Genomic DNA, 15,081 nt, shown 5'->3' with positions numbered 1-15,081 from the left:
TGTACCGGGATTTTGTTCCACAGCATAGGAGTCTTTGGGTGATGAATCTATCCTCCAGCACGCCCTATTAATAGCCGTGTCAAGGTTTAAGTCTCCGCCTTGTGGCTCTGATGGATCTAGATTTTTGAGGTGAAGCATATTCATCAAGTCTGGGTTTGACATGGCCTTGTATGTTAGGCAAAGGTCACCTCTGAACTGAATAGAGCTGGAGTTCTTTCAGTCGGGCAGCATAGGACAGATTTTGAGACCCTTTATCCTTTTGGTGAGGAACTTTTGTGGCCTCTCCAGCTGCTGCAAGTGTCGGGTCAGATACATTCGAATGGGGCATTGTACTCAATCATTGGTCTGATGAGTGATGAGTAAAGGGAGACTATGACCTCCCTTGATCTAGATGAGAATCCCTTCATGATAAGGTGGCCAATGTAGAAGGTCTTCCTAACTACTTTAGCTACATGGGTGTCGAATGACAGACTATTATCAACCTGGGTCCCCAGGTCCCTGATAACTTCTCCTGTGCGCAGTGGATTGCCACCTATTTGGTAGCTAGGGTAACCTTGTTTTTCCGAAGGGTATGACTATGCATTTTTGGCATTTAACTTTAGGCCGTGGCTCTGGCACCAGTTATCCGCTTCTGTGAGACCCTTCTGAAGGATATCTGTGTCAGATGTAGTTTGCAGTCATCTGCAAACTTTGTCAGCCATAACCCTCCTGTGTTTGCTTGTACTAAAGTAGATGCCAAACAAGAGTGGGCCCAGGACTGAGTCCTGCCGGACACCACTTGTGAGACGCTTTGAGTGTGACATGTCGCCAGCAGCTCTGACCCTGTGGGTTCTGTCACTCAGCCAGTTTGCAACCCATCTTGTGATGTATGGGTTGACATTTAAGCTGATGAGTTTTTCAATGATACCCGAATGGGGTATTGTATCAAGGCCTTAGCCAGATCGAGGTAGGCTGTATGGACTGCCTTTCCTCATCAATGGCTTTGGTGACTGTTTCAAAAGTCAACCAAGTTTAAAAGGCATGATCTGCCTTTGACAAAGCCAAACTGGGCTGGATCCAAAGTCTGCAAATTCCTATGTCTTTATTTATGAGGTCCATTATGATCCTCTCCATGGCTTTGCAGATAAGGCTTGGCAAGCTAATAGGGCGGTAATTTCCAGGGTCGGTGGAGGCACCACCTTTGTGAAGTGGTACCACAGTTGCAGTGCGCCACTCCTGGCATGTGATCCAGAGGTAAGACTTTGATTAAACAGCTGTCCTAGCTGTGGGTTTAATTCCTCATTGAGTTCATGGAGCACACAGCCGGGGACACCATCAGGTCCCATGGATGCTGTGTTTTTGCTTTGGAGAGAGCAGTTCTCACTTGGGCTGGAGATGTTTGGGGGCTGCAATCGTTTGGTATAGATATCTCTCCTTTGGGGAGGGTTTGCACTGAACCTGTCAGCCAGTATGTTGGCAATGTCTGTAGGATCAGTAATCTTCACATCATTTTGAACTAGTCTGAGCATATCTGGGAGTTTCCTCCCAGGTTTCTAACATAGCTAAAGAAGGCCTTATGATTGTCTTTTGAGTCTTTAGCTATTTTTCTCTCGAAATTTGCTTTGGATGATTTTATGAGAGCTCTTAGGTTTTTACTTATAGTGATCAAGGGTGTCTTACCTTTTAAGGATTTTGCTCTATCTTGTAGTAGCTTCCTCCTTTTGTTGTAGAGTTTGTTTATGGCTGGGGTCCACCAGACTGGACGCTTGCCTTTGGTACAAAGAGTCTTTGTTTTGATTGGGATTGCCTTATCCATGCAGTCCTGCAGGTGCTGGTAGAAGGCATTTGTAAGTGATTCAGCGGCTTGAGTACTGTTTTCCGCCGCTCCGCTGCTGGGGGCCTTAAAGGAGACCACACTAGTCTTTAGAAGTGTGAAGTCGGCTTTTGAGAAGTTCTTTACTGTGGTCTCTTTTATTTCAGGTGGGGGTGGGATGAGGACCTCCAGCGAGATTAGTTTGTGGTCTGATCTCACCAGTGAGGGTACACCGTTGAACATTGTGCTCCCATGTTCGTGATGATGAGATCAAGTATGTTATCTCCTCTTGTGGGGATGGTGACTAGTTGTTCCATGGCATTTGAGTTTATGAATTCCAGGAACTTTTGGGCTAGGGTGTTTGGGCTTGAGTAGTGTTCCCAGTCTATATTAGGGTAATTGAAGTCACCTAGTATGATGGTGTTTGGTGATACATTTATCCCCTCTAGTGTTTTCAGGAAGGCCATGTGAGGTTCCTGAGTTTGTGAGGGTGGCCTGTAACATGCTACAATTTGCAGAGCAGTCTTGCCTATGGTTAATTGCACCTGGATGGTCTCCGATGCATCGTGCGTTGCCACCAGTCTTGAGGTGTGGGTGTGTATGTATACTACTGAGTTGTTCATATATGTATTAATTTCAGATGTAGTGCACTGAGTGATCACACAACCATTTATGACTATTGCCTGCAGAAATGCAGCTCTGTCTTATCTCTCTATGTTTGTTGCTCATTCTTCTCTTATCTGATCAGTAATCTGAGACATACAGTCTGTAAGGCATTGTGAATCATTGTACTTAAAATGTATGAGAATATTAAATGTGATTAATATGCAGTTGTCAGGAAATGAAGAGGAGGCTGGATGTTGGTAAACAGAAACTGTGAAATGTGTGCTGCTTACTTGCATCTAAAATGTTAATACAGTTAGTACTATATGTTGTAAGTCTAATCCAGCTGACACACCCACTGAAGGTAAGGGAGTCTGAATTGCTGCTGTGTTATCCTTCTCCCAACCAATACTTATTCACAGTTGGAATCCATTAGCACCAAATACTGAGGAACTGCCTTCACTATGCTTACATCTGTTACACAGACCTAAGTATTTGCAACTCAGCAATTCTAATGAGTTCACACCTCATTTACATCTTCATCATGCTCACAGAGGTGAATCTACACTATAAAAAGGGAAAATGATGGTGAGGAGACTTGTTTATGTGGATAACACAGAAGAAGATATTGCTTTGGGATTTATTTGCACAGAAGACTACTGATCTTGATAAGGTTTGATTGCAATTTTCAGTTATATACTGGATATGCTCACATGTCACTAAGAAAACTATATATATATATATATATATATATATATATATATACACACACACACACACACACACACACACACACACACACACACACACACACACATATATATATATATATATATATATATTATATATATATAGAGAGAGAGAGAGAGAGAGAGGTGTATGCATTAGCAAATGCTACTTTTATCTGTATGCACTTTGTAGAAGTTTAATGATGGCATGAGCATTTTTATCAGGGGATTTTACTTTCTCAGATGCACAGCCTTATTAACTGTCATCAAAAGTGCTAATGTCACAACTGTTTTTCTCTTTATACTCTTCTATTGCTATTTAGTTGAAATATAAATGTTCTATATTGTCAATGACACGGGGGTGTTAGCCTTTTAGGATAACCCATAGATAACCTCCAGGGGAGTGCTGGCCTTGGGTAGAGGTGACTGGCAATTGCATAAAATTGAATGTTCTGTGGTAAATGTGTACATATTTTTGGGACAGTTTATTTGATAGCACTTTTAGCAGCTCATTTATGGCTTGTTAGCAAAATGTGTCATTTCTTGTTGTTGTGGAGGTAGAGTGAAGTTCCCTTTCTGTGTTGGCACAAAGAAAATTATTTGTACTGAGGTTTGCTTTGCTATTGTTACTCTCCTTGTTTTATCATAGGATCATAGGAGGTTACTAGGCTATTGGCCTTGAGGCCCTTATAAGCCTAGCCAAGAGTTTAGCCCATGTTTAGACAAATCAGCACCCAATGCTCATGTCCAGCAGGGACACAGGTGGAATCCCAGGCGTATATTTTCTGTTTCCCATTCAGTTATCCAGGTTGCACTTAAAAGGGGGTAAAGAGGTACTCTGCTTGATGTGGAGAAGGAGTCTATTGCATAGAAGGGAAGTCTCTGGGACACAAATCTGTCCCACCAAGTCTTGCTGATGTCACAGACCAGGTTGAGGCAGAGCGTGTGGGTTACTTGAGTGGAGCATGACTTGCGGGTATGCAGCAGTCCCATCAAGGTGGGGTCTATGATCACCATGTATGCTAGACAGAGGTCACCTCTGAGAAGTCTGTATAAAACTGAGTAGAGGGATAGGGCTTTTAGACTACCTGTGTATGGTAGATGTTTGAGGCCCTGGATTCTCCTGGTGAGGAACCTCTTTGGTCTCTCCAGCTGCTGCATGTGCTTTGCGAGGTACATGCTGAAAAGGGCATTGTACTCAGTAATGGGCCTTATAAGCGAACAATACAGGGATGTTATGACCTCTTTGTCCCTGGATGAGATACCTTTACTTATGAGGTGGGCCATGTACAAGGCTTTCCGTACAACAAAAGCAACATGGTGGTCAAAAGCCAGTTTGATATCAATCTGGGTGCCCAAATCCTCACAACTGATTGTGTGCTTAAGACATTGTTATTAATGTGATCATTTGTGGGGACATCACTCTCCCCAAATGGGATGATGATGCATTTTTTGGTATTCAGCTTGAGGCCGTGTTTCTGGCACCAGTCATTTGTTTGGGTGACACCCTATTGGAGGATGTCCACATCACTAGTGGAATTGATGACAGTACCCAGCTTGAAGTCCTCTGCAAACTTGGTCAGCCATAGCCTACTGGTTTTGGCCTGCACCTTGGAAAAGTATATCCCAAACAACAGAGGCCCCAGGACTGATCCCTGGGGTACACTGCTCATTATGTGTCTACTGCTTGAAGTGGCTTCCCCTATTTTAACTAGGTGGGCTTTATCAGTGAGCCAGTTTGCTACCCATCTGGTAACATAAGGATTGATGCCTAGTTGAGAGATTTTATCTATTATACCTGTGTGAGGAATAGTTTTGAATACTTTGGCCAGGTCAAGGTATGTGATGTGCATCATCTTCCCCTTGTCCATGGCTTTGGTGAGTGTGTCAAAGAAGTTTACCAAATTTAACAGGCATTACCTCCCCTTGATGAAACCAAACTGTGTGGGATTGAGTGTTTGTAGGTTGCCAATATCCTTGTTGATGAAGTCCATGACAATCAGTTCCATGGCTTTGCAGATCAGGCTAGTTAGGCTGATGGGTCTATAATTTCTTGGATCTGTGGACTCTCCACCTTTGTGCAAAGGGATGAAAGTGGCTGGGACAAAGCCAGTACTCAGGCTTTGGTTGAATAGGGTGCGTAATGGTGTTGCAAGTTCCTGCCTGAGTTCATGTAGGATGCAGCCTGGGATGTTATTGTGTTCCATGAAGGCTGTATTTTTTGTCTTTGAGAGGGGAGTGATGACTTGCTCCCTAGAGATAAGGGTAGGTGGGCTGGTGCTGGGGCTGTCCTAATATACTGATGGGGGAAAAGAGGGGTGAAGCTTTCACTGAATCTGTCTGTCAGCAGGTTGGCTATATCTATGGCATTTGTGTATGTCCGTTGACCATCAATACTTTTGAGAGGTATGGACGTGTTTGATGTCTGAGGCCTATTATGTGATAGAGGATACATGTATTCACACAAGTCTCTGCTCTCACATGTTGAAGTCATTGCTGTACAAATCACATACCTTTTACTTACTTACATTACTAAGTAACAATATGCAAGGATATGCCATTTATGTATACTATTACACAATTTTGTTTTAATACTCCAGGTCCAACACTAACCTTGTAAATCCAGCGGTTGCTACAGTTTTAGTTCAGGGCTGAGTCCGTTTGATGCTAGGAGTGCACAGTCAATACACAGGTAGATAAAGGCTGTGAGCCTTGCCTGGCATCAGTGTTACTATATGTATGTGAGTAGAATGAAGGTTTTAGCCACTTATGTGATGAGTGAGTGTGCTACGCTTTGCCTCTTTGCCAATGTAAAGGCATATTGAGCATGCCCATGTCTGCATACACCCACAGCAGCTGCTGGATCCCCCCCCCCCCGACTGCTCACCTGCATCTGGCTGCAGTAAATTTACCATTGGTGGTGGGATGTGTGTCTCTTTGCCTTGTTGATTCTGCTGAAGCTGTTTTCTCAAGATGATGTTGTGAAGCTTAGCAGAGATGGTGAAGATTTCAGTACATGTACATGGATTGTACTGACGGGATCCCCCAGATGTATCTAGGCACTGAAACTGTGACTTCTGCAGCCCAAGCACATGCTCTATGATATTTCTGGTTTGAGTGTGTGCCTCATTATGGTATTCTTCAGTGGGTGTCTATGCATTTCTGATGAGCATCATCAACTATGGCTCCAGTTCATAACCTGCATCCCTCAGTAAATGATCCTGAGGGATATCACCCTTAATGACCATTTGATACAGTCAGGAGGTGTGCTAGATAAGTGAGCCATGGTAACTGCCTGGGTTGCCAGCACACACATTTCAAGATGATTCCCTTAATGTTACACAGAACTTGGAAGTTAATGGAGTGGAAGACCTTTCTATTTATGTAGATCCTTCCCTGTTCCCCAGGTGGTGACTTGATTTCTACATGTATTGGTCAGAGTAGTGTGCTAGAGGGTAGAACTCCTGCATATTTGTGGCTCTTTCCTCAGGAGTATGGGCAAAATATATGTGGACACTGGCATATTGAATTATAGCATTCAGGAATTGATAGAGGATCCTGGATGCTGATGCCTGTGACCCCCCCCCCCCCCTAGCATGTCCCCTGCTGGCCTATGAAAGATTTCTGTAGCTAAAATTCTATGGGCTACGCATACCTTTGTCTCCACTGGTACTGGTTACCCTCAATTTACCCTGGGTGTGAGTTGAGGGCGACAGAGGTTGTAGAGTTCCTGTAGGGTGTCTCTGTCCAATCAGTAGTGCTCTACAATTTCCAACTCATGCAGATTGTGATAAGTTAAATGGGGTCTAAAAACACCTACTTCTTGTCTGTGGTTTATTAGTAGCAGCAGCAGCAGCATAGGCTTCAGCTTGTTGCACATACACATGAATTAAAGTAACAGCAGCTCCTAGCATTCTTTCTGTGTAGACTCCTTTCCATGGCTGTATTCTAATATGTTTTGAAATTCATAGGGAAAACCAACTTTCAGTCTGTGTGGTTGCTTTATAACTTGCTGAATAGCTCCATCATCTTGGATTGGTTGGTTAGCATACAATTCAACTGCTTATGCTATAATTAGCATGCCACAGTGTTTACCATGTTTATGCGGCTCTACATGCCATGCAGAGCCACTTACTGAATACAAAACAGTCCACCATGATATGCACATTGGTATTAAAGGACTGTGTATGGTTTATTGAATCAGCCTGAATGAGTATATTAAGTTTTGGTGGCTTTTATATTTGTTCTCTACTGATACTAATGAGTTATGCTGCTTTAACATAAGAAATGGTAATTCATTTGAAATTTCTGCCTGATAAGGATTTGGTTGCAATACTGTATTGAAAGCACTTTTGTCCTTTTATATTAGGGTATAAATATTCCTGCAGTTATATATAGTAATGAAACCAGTTAAAGACAGAAAATAACACTTATTCCTTGACATTTCTTTTTAAAGATGTTAAGGTTATTTATTCTTGCCAGCACTATCGGTCAGTCTGGCCAAACCAGACTTCTCAACCTCTTAGAGCAAGAAATCTGACAAAGCTATATGTAATGGGGTATCAGAGCCCCCAAAATATGGACAATTTTTAAAAACTGCTCGAACAAACTTAAAAGGTTGCTAGAGTAACAGGTTTTGCATTAGCATGGATTTTCTGAAGGGTATGAACTCTGAATTTGGAATGTCTGTCATTATTTTCTAAATTCAATTCTCAATTATTTGCCAGTGACTTGCCAAAAAAAAACCTGCGATTTTATGAGAAATATACCAAAAATATGAGGCAAAAATCTAGGCATTCTGTGAAGATCTGTACATTTGAGAGATAAGGGTCAATATTCTACCTTGCTGACTGGTGTTATACTGGATTTCCACTTTGGCTACAGGAATAACAGATGCTTGCCCACTCTTGTGAGGTATCTATTTTCTTCAGGTCCAATCTGTTTACAGGCCCAAATCTTATCAAGGAACAAACTCCTTGTATGGTAGAGCATTGTCAATTTGTCAAACCATCTAGGAGCCCAGGCTTGCACCTTCACAGATGCTAAGATTATTACAAGCATCAGTACCAGAATGAAGAAAGTATGAACTGTAGTTCTCAGATTTAGACCCACTCCCTCTGGGGTATGACATCACCCTAATGAAAACCCAGTTAAAAAACAGAGACAAAAGACCTGGAACTGCTATTGCTAACAAGTTTGGCTTTGCCCAGAATGCTTTGTCATCTACATGTTTTTTTTTTAAAGGACTGCATTCACATTTCATTTATATGGTGGGAAAAAGTCATTAGTAAAAATCATCAGTCTTCATCTTACTACTACTGCTCATGTGCCATGCTGTTTTACACCTTTTTAAAATATTACACTTGAATGTGAGGAAGGAATAACTTCTTTATATATTCTTTCTGAGTTATGGCAACAGTATTTATTTTGTTTTGGGTTTTTAATTTATTTCTGCTGAAATAATTATTATGGTGCATGTCAATATCAATGTTTATTCAGTGTTGATTTATTTAAGGTGATGTGATGTTAGATGGGCAAGGATTATGCTCCAGGGATGTGCAGACTCATATAACTATGACTCCATTTTGTCTTTTCTAAAGATTGTCAGGTTAGATAATAACTGAGGTTATCTGCACATTTCCATGGAATTCTGGGGATTTCTGAGTACTGCAGACTCTGCCACTATCAATAGTGAGTTCACATGAACCTAAGGCTGCATTAGACAAGGCCTGGCTATATGGAGAAGTTGCCCTACACATTCACATATTATTGAGATTAATAGTTGTTGTGCCTTTCGGTTTTTCCCGGTTAGGGGTTGCCACAGTGGAACTCTGGTCCACTAATGATTGGCAGTAGATTTTTATGTACCGAGTTGCCAGCCCTGACACACAGCCTTCATTGAGATTCATAGTGATAAACATAAAAAGGTCTAATTTGCATGCAAAGCCTGCATATGACCCTGAACCTATAGTTTAACAGTGCCATATTAACTTGTGATTACTTGAATTAGGAGACAAATAGGTTAGGAAACAGTGGACTTTTTAAAGGAAGTAAAAAAATATAGAAATAATTCCAAATCAATATGAAACAGTTTAAAATTATGTAAGATTGCTGAGTTTACTTAAATAAATGTTTGCTTTACTGATACAAAGGGCAGATCAGAATAACTTAAGTGAATATTGTAAAACTGACATTTGTAAATGGAAATTTATTACAACAGCAGTGGAAATTGTTGTGATCACTGAGAAAGATAAGTATTTTGCTGTCATTCAGTGATTTTGCACACATGGCAGAAATGCAATGATTTAATTGTGAAGTACAGTAGACAGTCGATTATCCGAACTAATTGGGACCTAGGGTAGTTCGGATAATCAAACTGTTTGGGTAATCAAATATGCATTAAACTGGATAAAAAAACTTCTAAAATCTTGTTTGTTCTGCATGCAGGAAATACACTTTTCAACCATTCAGCAATTCCAGTTGACAATAAAGAATATTTTTCACACACAAGTGGGCTACAAGCTCAAAAAACATGCACAAGCGAATATGTATAACATTTACATATTCAGGCTTTATGATTTTTCCTACCCGAAAACTTCAGAAGACTGCATTCGGATAATTGATATTTCAGATAATCGATGTTCGGATAATCATCTCTCTACTATACTGCAGTGCTGATGATGTTTTGTTGGCTTAACATACTTGGAGATGTCTGGGTGCTACTGCTGAGTGAAAAATTGCAGTATTATGAATACAGGATAGTGGTAGGGAAAGGACTGGTCTGTTAGCAAACTGCTTGTCTTACTAATGTAAATATATTGATGATGGTACAAATATTAGTTTTGCATAATCATACTTGGCTGCACTGAAGTTCTGCATGAGTATGTAATTATGGATTTTGTGCCAACTATTTATTTATTTATTTATTTGTAGTTTCGTAATGATGGCAGACATGCTTTAATTGTTTTGTTATCTGACTGTTTGACTGATGATTACATCTAAGTTTTTTGTGTGTATGACTGTAACATATTATTTTATGTCCAGTAATGACTTAAAACCAAGGATCAAGGCAGAGAAAGCATAACTTTAACCATAAGGAGAACCACATCATCATGGCAGTCTATAGGAATATCCAAATGCCTTTTTGGAAAAGGGGGGGCCCAAACAACCTCAGATGGCAAATGTCTGGCCTCTCAAATGTCCAGATTTTCACAGAATGTTCAGATTTTTGTCTCATTTTTGGGTCTGTTCCTCATAAAATTTATGATTTTCTGGCAACTCACTAAGAAGATCAGAGGACTAAAGTCAGTAAATAATGATATACATTTGTGTTTCAGACTTCATATCCTTCAGAAAAATACATGTTAAGACAAATTCTGTTATTCTAGAAATGTTCCAAGTTTATAAGAGCAATATTAAAAATCTGTCCCTATTTTTGGGCCTTTGTCCCCATATTCTGTCAGGCTTTGTCCAGATTTTGTGTGCTAAGAAGTTGAAAGGTATGGCTTGGAATCAAGTGGTTATAGATATAAATGCAGTTGATAGAAGGAATTGCACATTAACACAGTGCAAGAAGAGCACAAATAATATGGTAGAACATGAAAGATCCAAGGCAAGGCAGAATGCGATTTCCTGTACCAGTACTGGGGAAGCCTCCACCACTTATATCTTTAGCACCAGACGAGGAATACCTCCTGTCCTTTCATGGGAATGACTGTGGTGCAGAAGATGATTGGACTGGAATAATCAGAAGCGGTGTGGACACTGGCTATTACCAAAGTCTGCAGCAGCAACACACATCTGCTCAGAAAGGTTGGTTTAAAACCAGTAACGTATATTTATATAGAGAACTAAATGCTGGTATGTAATGATTACATTAAACACATGGCTGCTACTATTTACAGGTGAACCCTCTGCTTATTCACACAATGTCAATGAAGGCAGTGTACATGGTAAGTGTCCCCCACAACTCTTTAATCAGCATAAAGTAATATGATAATTCTTTGCCGATAATGTCTTCAAATAATTTTTACAGGGTCAGCAAGGGAAACAAACAATTCCACTGCGCCAATAAATGTGGAGGATATCAGCAGCAAAATGGCTGTTGAAGATGATGATGATGATGATGATGATAATATAGCTATTTTTATGAAATAGCCTGAGAAAAGTAGCACGCAGTCTCCAAGTTTAATGGCAGGATCTTACACCCCAAAATCTGTTAGTAACTCTGCAGGAAGTGACAGTGCATCACAAAGTCAAGCACACGACACTGCACTCACACTTGTACAGGAGGAAAACTCATGCACTGTTACACCACTATCTCCAAACTCAGATGAGCACTTTCAGGATAATGGCAGAAATACAGAGGTAACAGAGTCCATAGTGCCACCTTTACAAAGAGGCAACATGCACAAGATTTTGGCACAGCTAACCCAGGAAACATGCAAAGCATTTGTTGCCTAGCAGCAAATGTGCTGTGACATTGTTAAGGTCTGTGCACTGCCACAGAGTCAGCTAGAAATGATCCAAGTCCTCCAGGGTGTACATGAGGATTTCCAGCACTTCATGAAAATGCCAGGCAGTAGAGATAATGCCATGTTCGCTCTAATGCATAGTATGGTGGCACACTGAGCATTTGTGGCTGACTATTCATACAGTAGTTAGGACTTACCAGACTCAGCTAGGAGTCCATTTTGTATGGGGAGGAAGATGGGGTACTGTCCAGACTCATGGGATCACTTAACATGTGAATACAAGTGCTTCTCAAGAAAGTACTGTAATTAACAAGGATTAATAAGGAGCAACAAGCACAACTGACTTCATGCAGGCCAGGTCAGTATTCATCCACATCTTGCAAAACTTTTCATTTGAGGTCTAGATCCCAGAGGACTGTCAGATCAGTGTCTGCAGGATCATCGGCATCAAGTAAGTCATGATATCAGACCAACTCACCATACAGTTCTCATGTCAGCACTTCTTCAAAATTACTTGCACCATCAGCTGACCTATCTTTAAGAGATGTGTATGACACATTTGACCTTGTCCTGCTGTGATTCAAGTGTGACATTTCTGTTACTTATAGTTTGCCCTTCACACACACACATGTCAATCTTAAAATTGAAGGGGAATAAGTTATTAAATAAAGTAAAAGGGGGGGGGGTACTTAATGTCACGTTTCAACTACATGCATTTCATTCCACTATCAGTATGATTTAAAACTGGAAATAAAGCTGTTTGTCATAACAATAAACTACAGTGATTAACACCATTATTGTTCTCTGCATTATCATAATATATGGCAAATACAACTTAAAAATAACAATATAAAACTATTTAGGGAAACAGTAATAAGAAAATTAAAAATGAAAATGAGTATCCTGCCATGTAAACAAACACTGCTGCCACTGAACAATCAGGACTGCACAGATGATACAGTTTTTTGTCTGTGAGGTCGCATATTATTGTGTATGACAAAATTAAATCTCTGATGTACAGTACCTTAAAAGACAACATAGTTAAAACTGAAGAAACATTGTGTAATATAAACATCTGCAATGTTTTCATTCAATTACAAGGTATGAACTCATGCTAAACACTGAAGTAACACTTTTTACTAATTATACCACTTCAGGACATTCAATTTGTTCATACTTCAGTGCATCACTTTACTAGAACATACTGTGCGAAAGAGTTAAAAATGTGATTATTCCTTATATGATGCTTTACAACATCACTTAGCAGAAGTCATTCAGTACTGATGCATGACTGTTAAAAACAATAATATGACAATCTGTACTAAAATGAGAAAAAAAAAAAAACATTTTAAAGATGAGAAGGAACATCTGATGAATGGTGACAGTAGACCATGCAAGTCACAAATGTCACTGCATCCATCAATAATATTGTGCAATTTTTACATAAAAGGAAACACTAACTTGAATGTCATGGTCCATACTTCTGGACTAGATGCCATCACTTTACCTGCACAGGTGTATGCCACACAGCAGCCTGTTGCATGATTTCCTTACTACTGCTGTCTGCTGTCTGCTAGTCACCATTAGTTATATTAGTACTGGAACTAGGAGCTGCAGTAACAGCATAGATCATTTCATCACTACGCTAACACATGATCATGTTGTGCAAAATGCAATACACAGTAAACATATTGCATGCAATAGCTGGGTCATACTGAAGGGCACCCTCAGACTCATCCAGGCACCTAAAATGACTCTTGTAAGAGGCCAAGGAACCTCTCAATGACAGTATGGGTCTAGGACAGTGCTGTGTTGCAATTCTCTTCATCAGCTCCACTTGGATTTCTCAATGGAGTCATGATCTATGACTCCAAGGGATATCAAGCATCACCTGAAAGAAAACAAAAAGAGAGGACACAAAACAAATAAACAGTGATGTAGTATTCAAAAATACATTTCTACTATGAATAATTACTTAAATAAAATAGAAAAAGAAATATTTTTCAGTTACCAACAAGATGACTACTGGGCATCCTATCTCACAGGAAGAAGCAGCTGAGTATCCGAGTGTGGCAGATATGAGAATTGTGTGCACTGTCAGAATGCTGGGCAGAGATGCTAGTGATACACCCCAATGCATCATACACTACCTGGCAATTGATGGAATGGTAGCCCTTCAATGTTATGTTACTACAGCCCCCATGGACCAGACAGGGCTCTAACTTCAACATGTGTACAATCTTTCACACAGAGTACTTCAGGGGAAATATGCCACCCCATAAAAGGCATACATAGTCCTGGCTTGGTCCTGAGGTGACACTGGGAAACAGTTGTACTGATACACACATAAGGAGAGTACATCCAGGAACTGCCAAACTATCCTTGTGGCAGAAACCTGTGAGATACCCAGTGTGATTCTAGTCTGTCTCTAGAATGTTCGCATTGTAAGTATAGTGATGGTAATATATACCTTTGTATTCACAGTGATAAGAAAACCATGCAAATTTGGTGACCCTGTAGGGTCCATACATAATCACCAAGACACTTACAATATCCTTGTCCAATCTGAACCTATAGTGAGTTATTCTCTGAGTATCTGTTTATCTTCTTGACTGATAAGATCCTCTGGGTGCAAACAGTTTTGGCTCAGTCAGCACTAGCTACTTACATCAGGAAACAGCTAGGCTAGCAACAAGTGACAGCAAAATTGAGGATTGCAAACTAGATAGAACAGGTGCTATTCTTCTTTTAAAATGGATGTGCAGACAGTGCAAAAACATGCAAATTTCTGAATATGAATCATAATTAGGCAGCTGAAGGCCTTGTTAGCATATACCATTTTACATGTTTCATTTTCATCTCATTTTGGCATCATTTGCTTACACTTATTCACTGCCATCATGCATTAGCATGTGGCCTCTATGAATCTCACTTTTGTTGTGAAAATGTGGAGACAGCACAGATAGCCTTTACACATTCTCATAATGACTATGAATACTAAGCTTAGTATTAGCTATGCACTGCATACACTTCACAAATGACATGTGATTGCAAAAGAGACATTTCTCTAGTTATTTTATGAGAAGAGAATATGTAAGCAATAGCTATAAAACTAGAACAGAAATTGCTACCAGTTTTAGAAAGTGGTATTTGATGTAACAACAACACCAAGAAACAGTATACCACAACCCAAACAATTCACATGAAGTAGAATTTTAAAGTGCTAGGCTATAGAGCAGTGATAGATTATTACAGAACAATAAAAAATACCAACTAATGAGACATTCAATAAAATATTTATTTTAAATCAATTGAATTCTTTAATCTCTTAACATACAACACCAACACTTCATCAGAACAGAAAAATGTAACAAAATAAAGCTATTTTATAAATAGTCTAAAATCAACATGACTTAATATGGAAACTGTGGTTCAAACAATATTGAACTGTTCACATAAATGATTTTAAAATATATATTTCAGT

The sequence above is a fragment of the Protopterus annectens genome, chromosome 5.part0 (genome assembly GCF_019279795.1).
Source record: "Protopterus annectens isolate FY-2018-M chromosome 5.part0, PAN1.0, whole genome shotgun sequence".
Taxonomy (NCBI): domain Eukaryota; kingdom Metazoa; phylum Chordata; order Ceratodontiformes; family Protopteridae; genus Protopterus; species Protopterus annectens.
The sequence above is the reverse complement of the archived record's forward strand: the minus strand, read 5'-3'. Positions refer to the sequence as shown.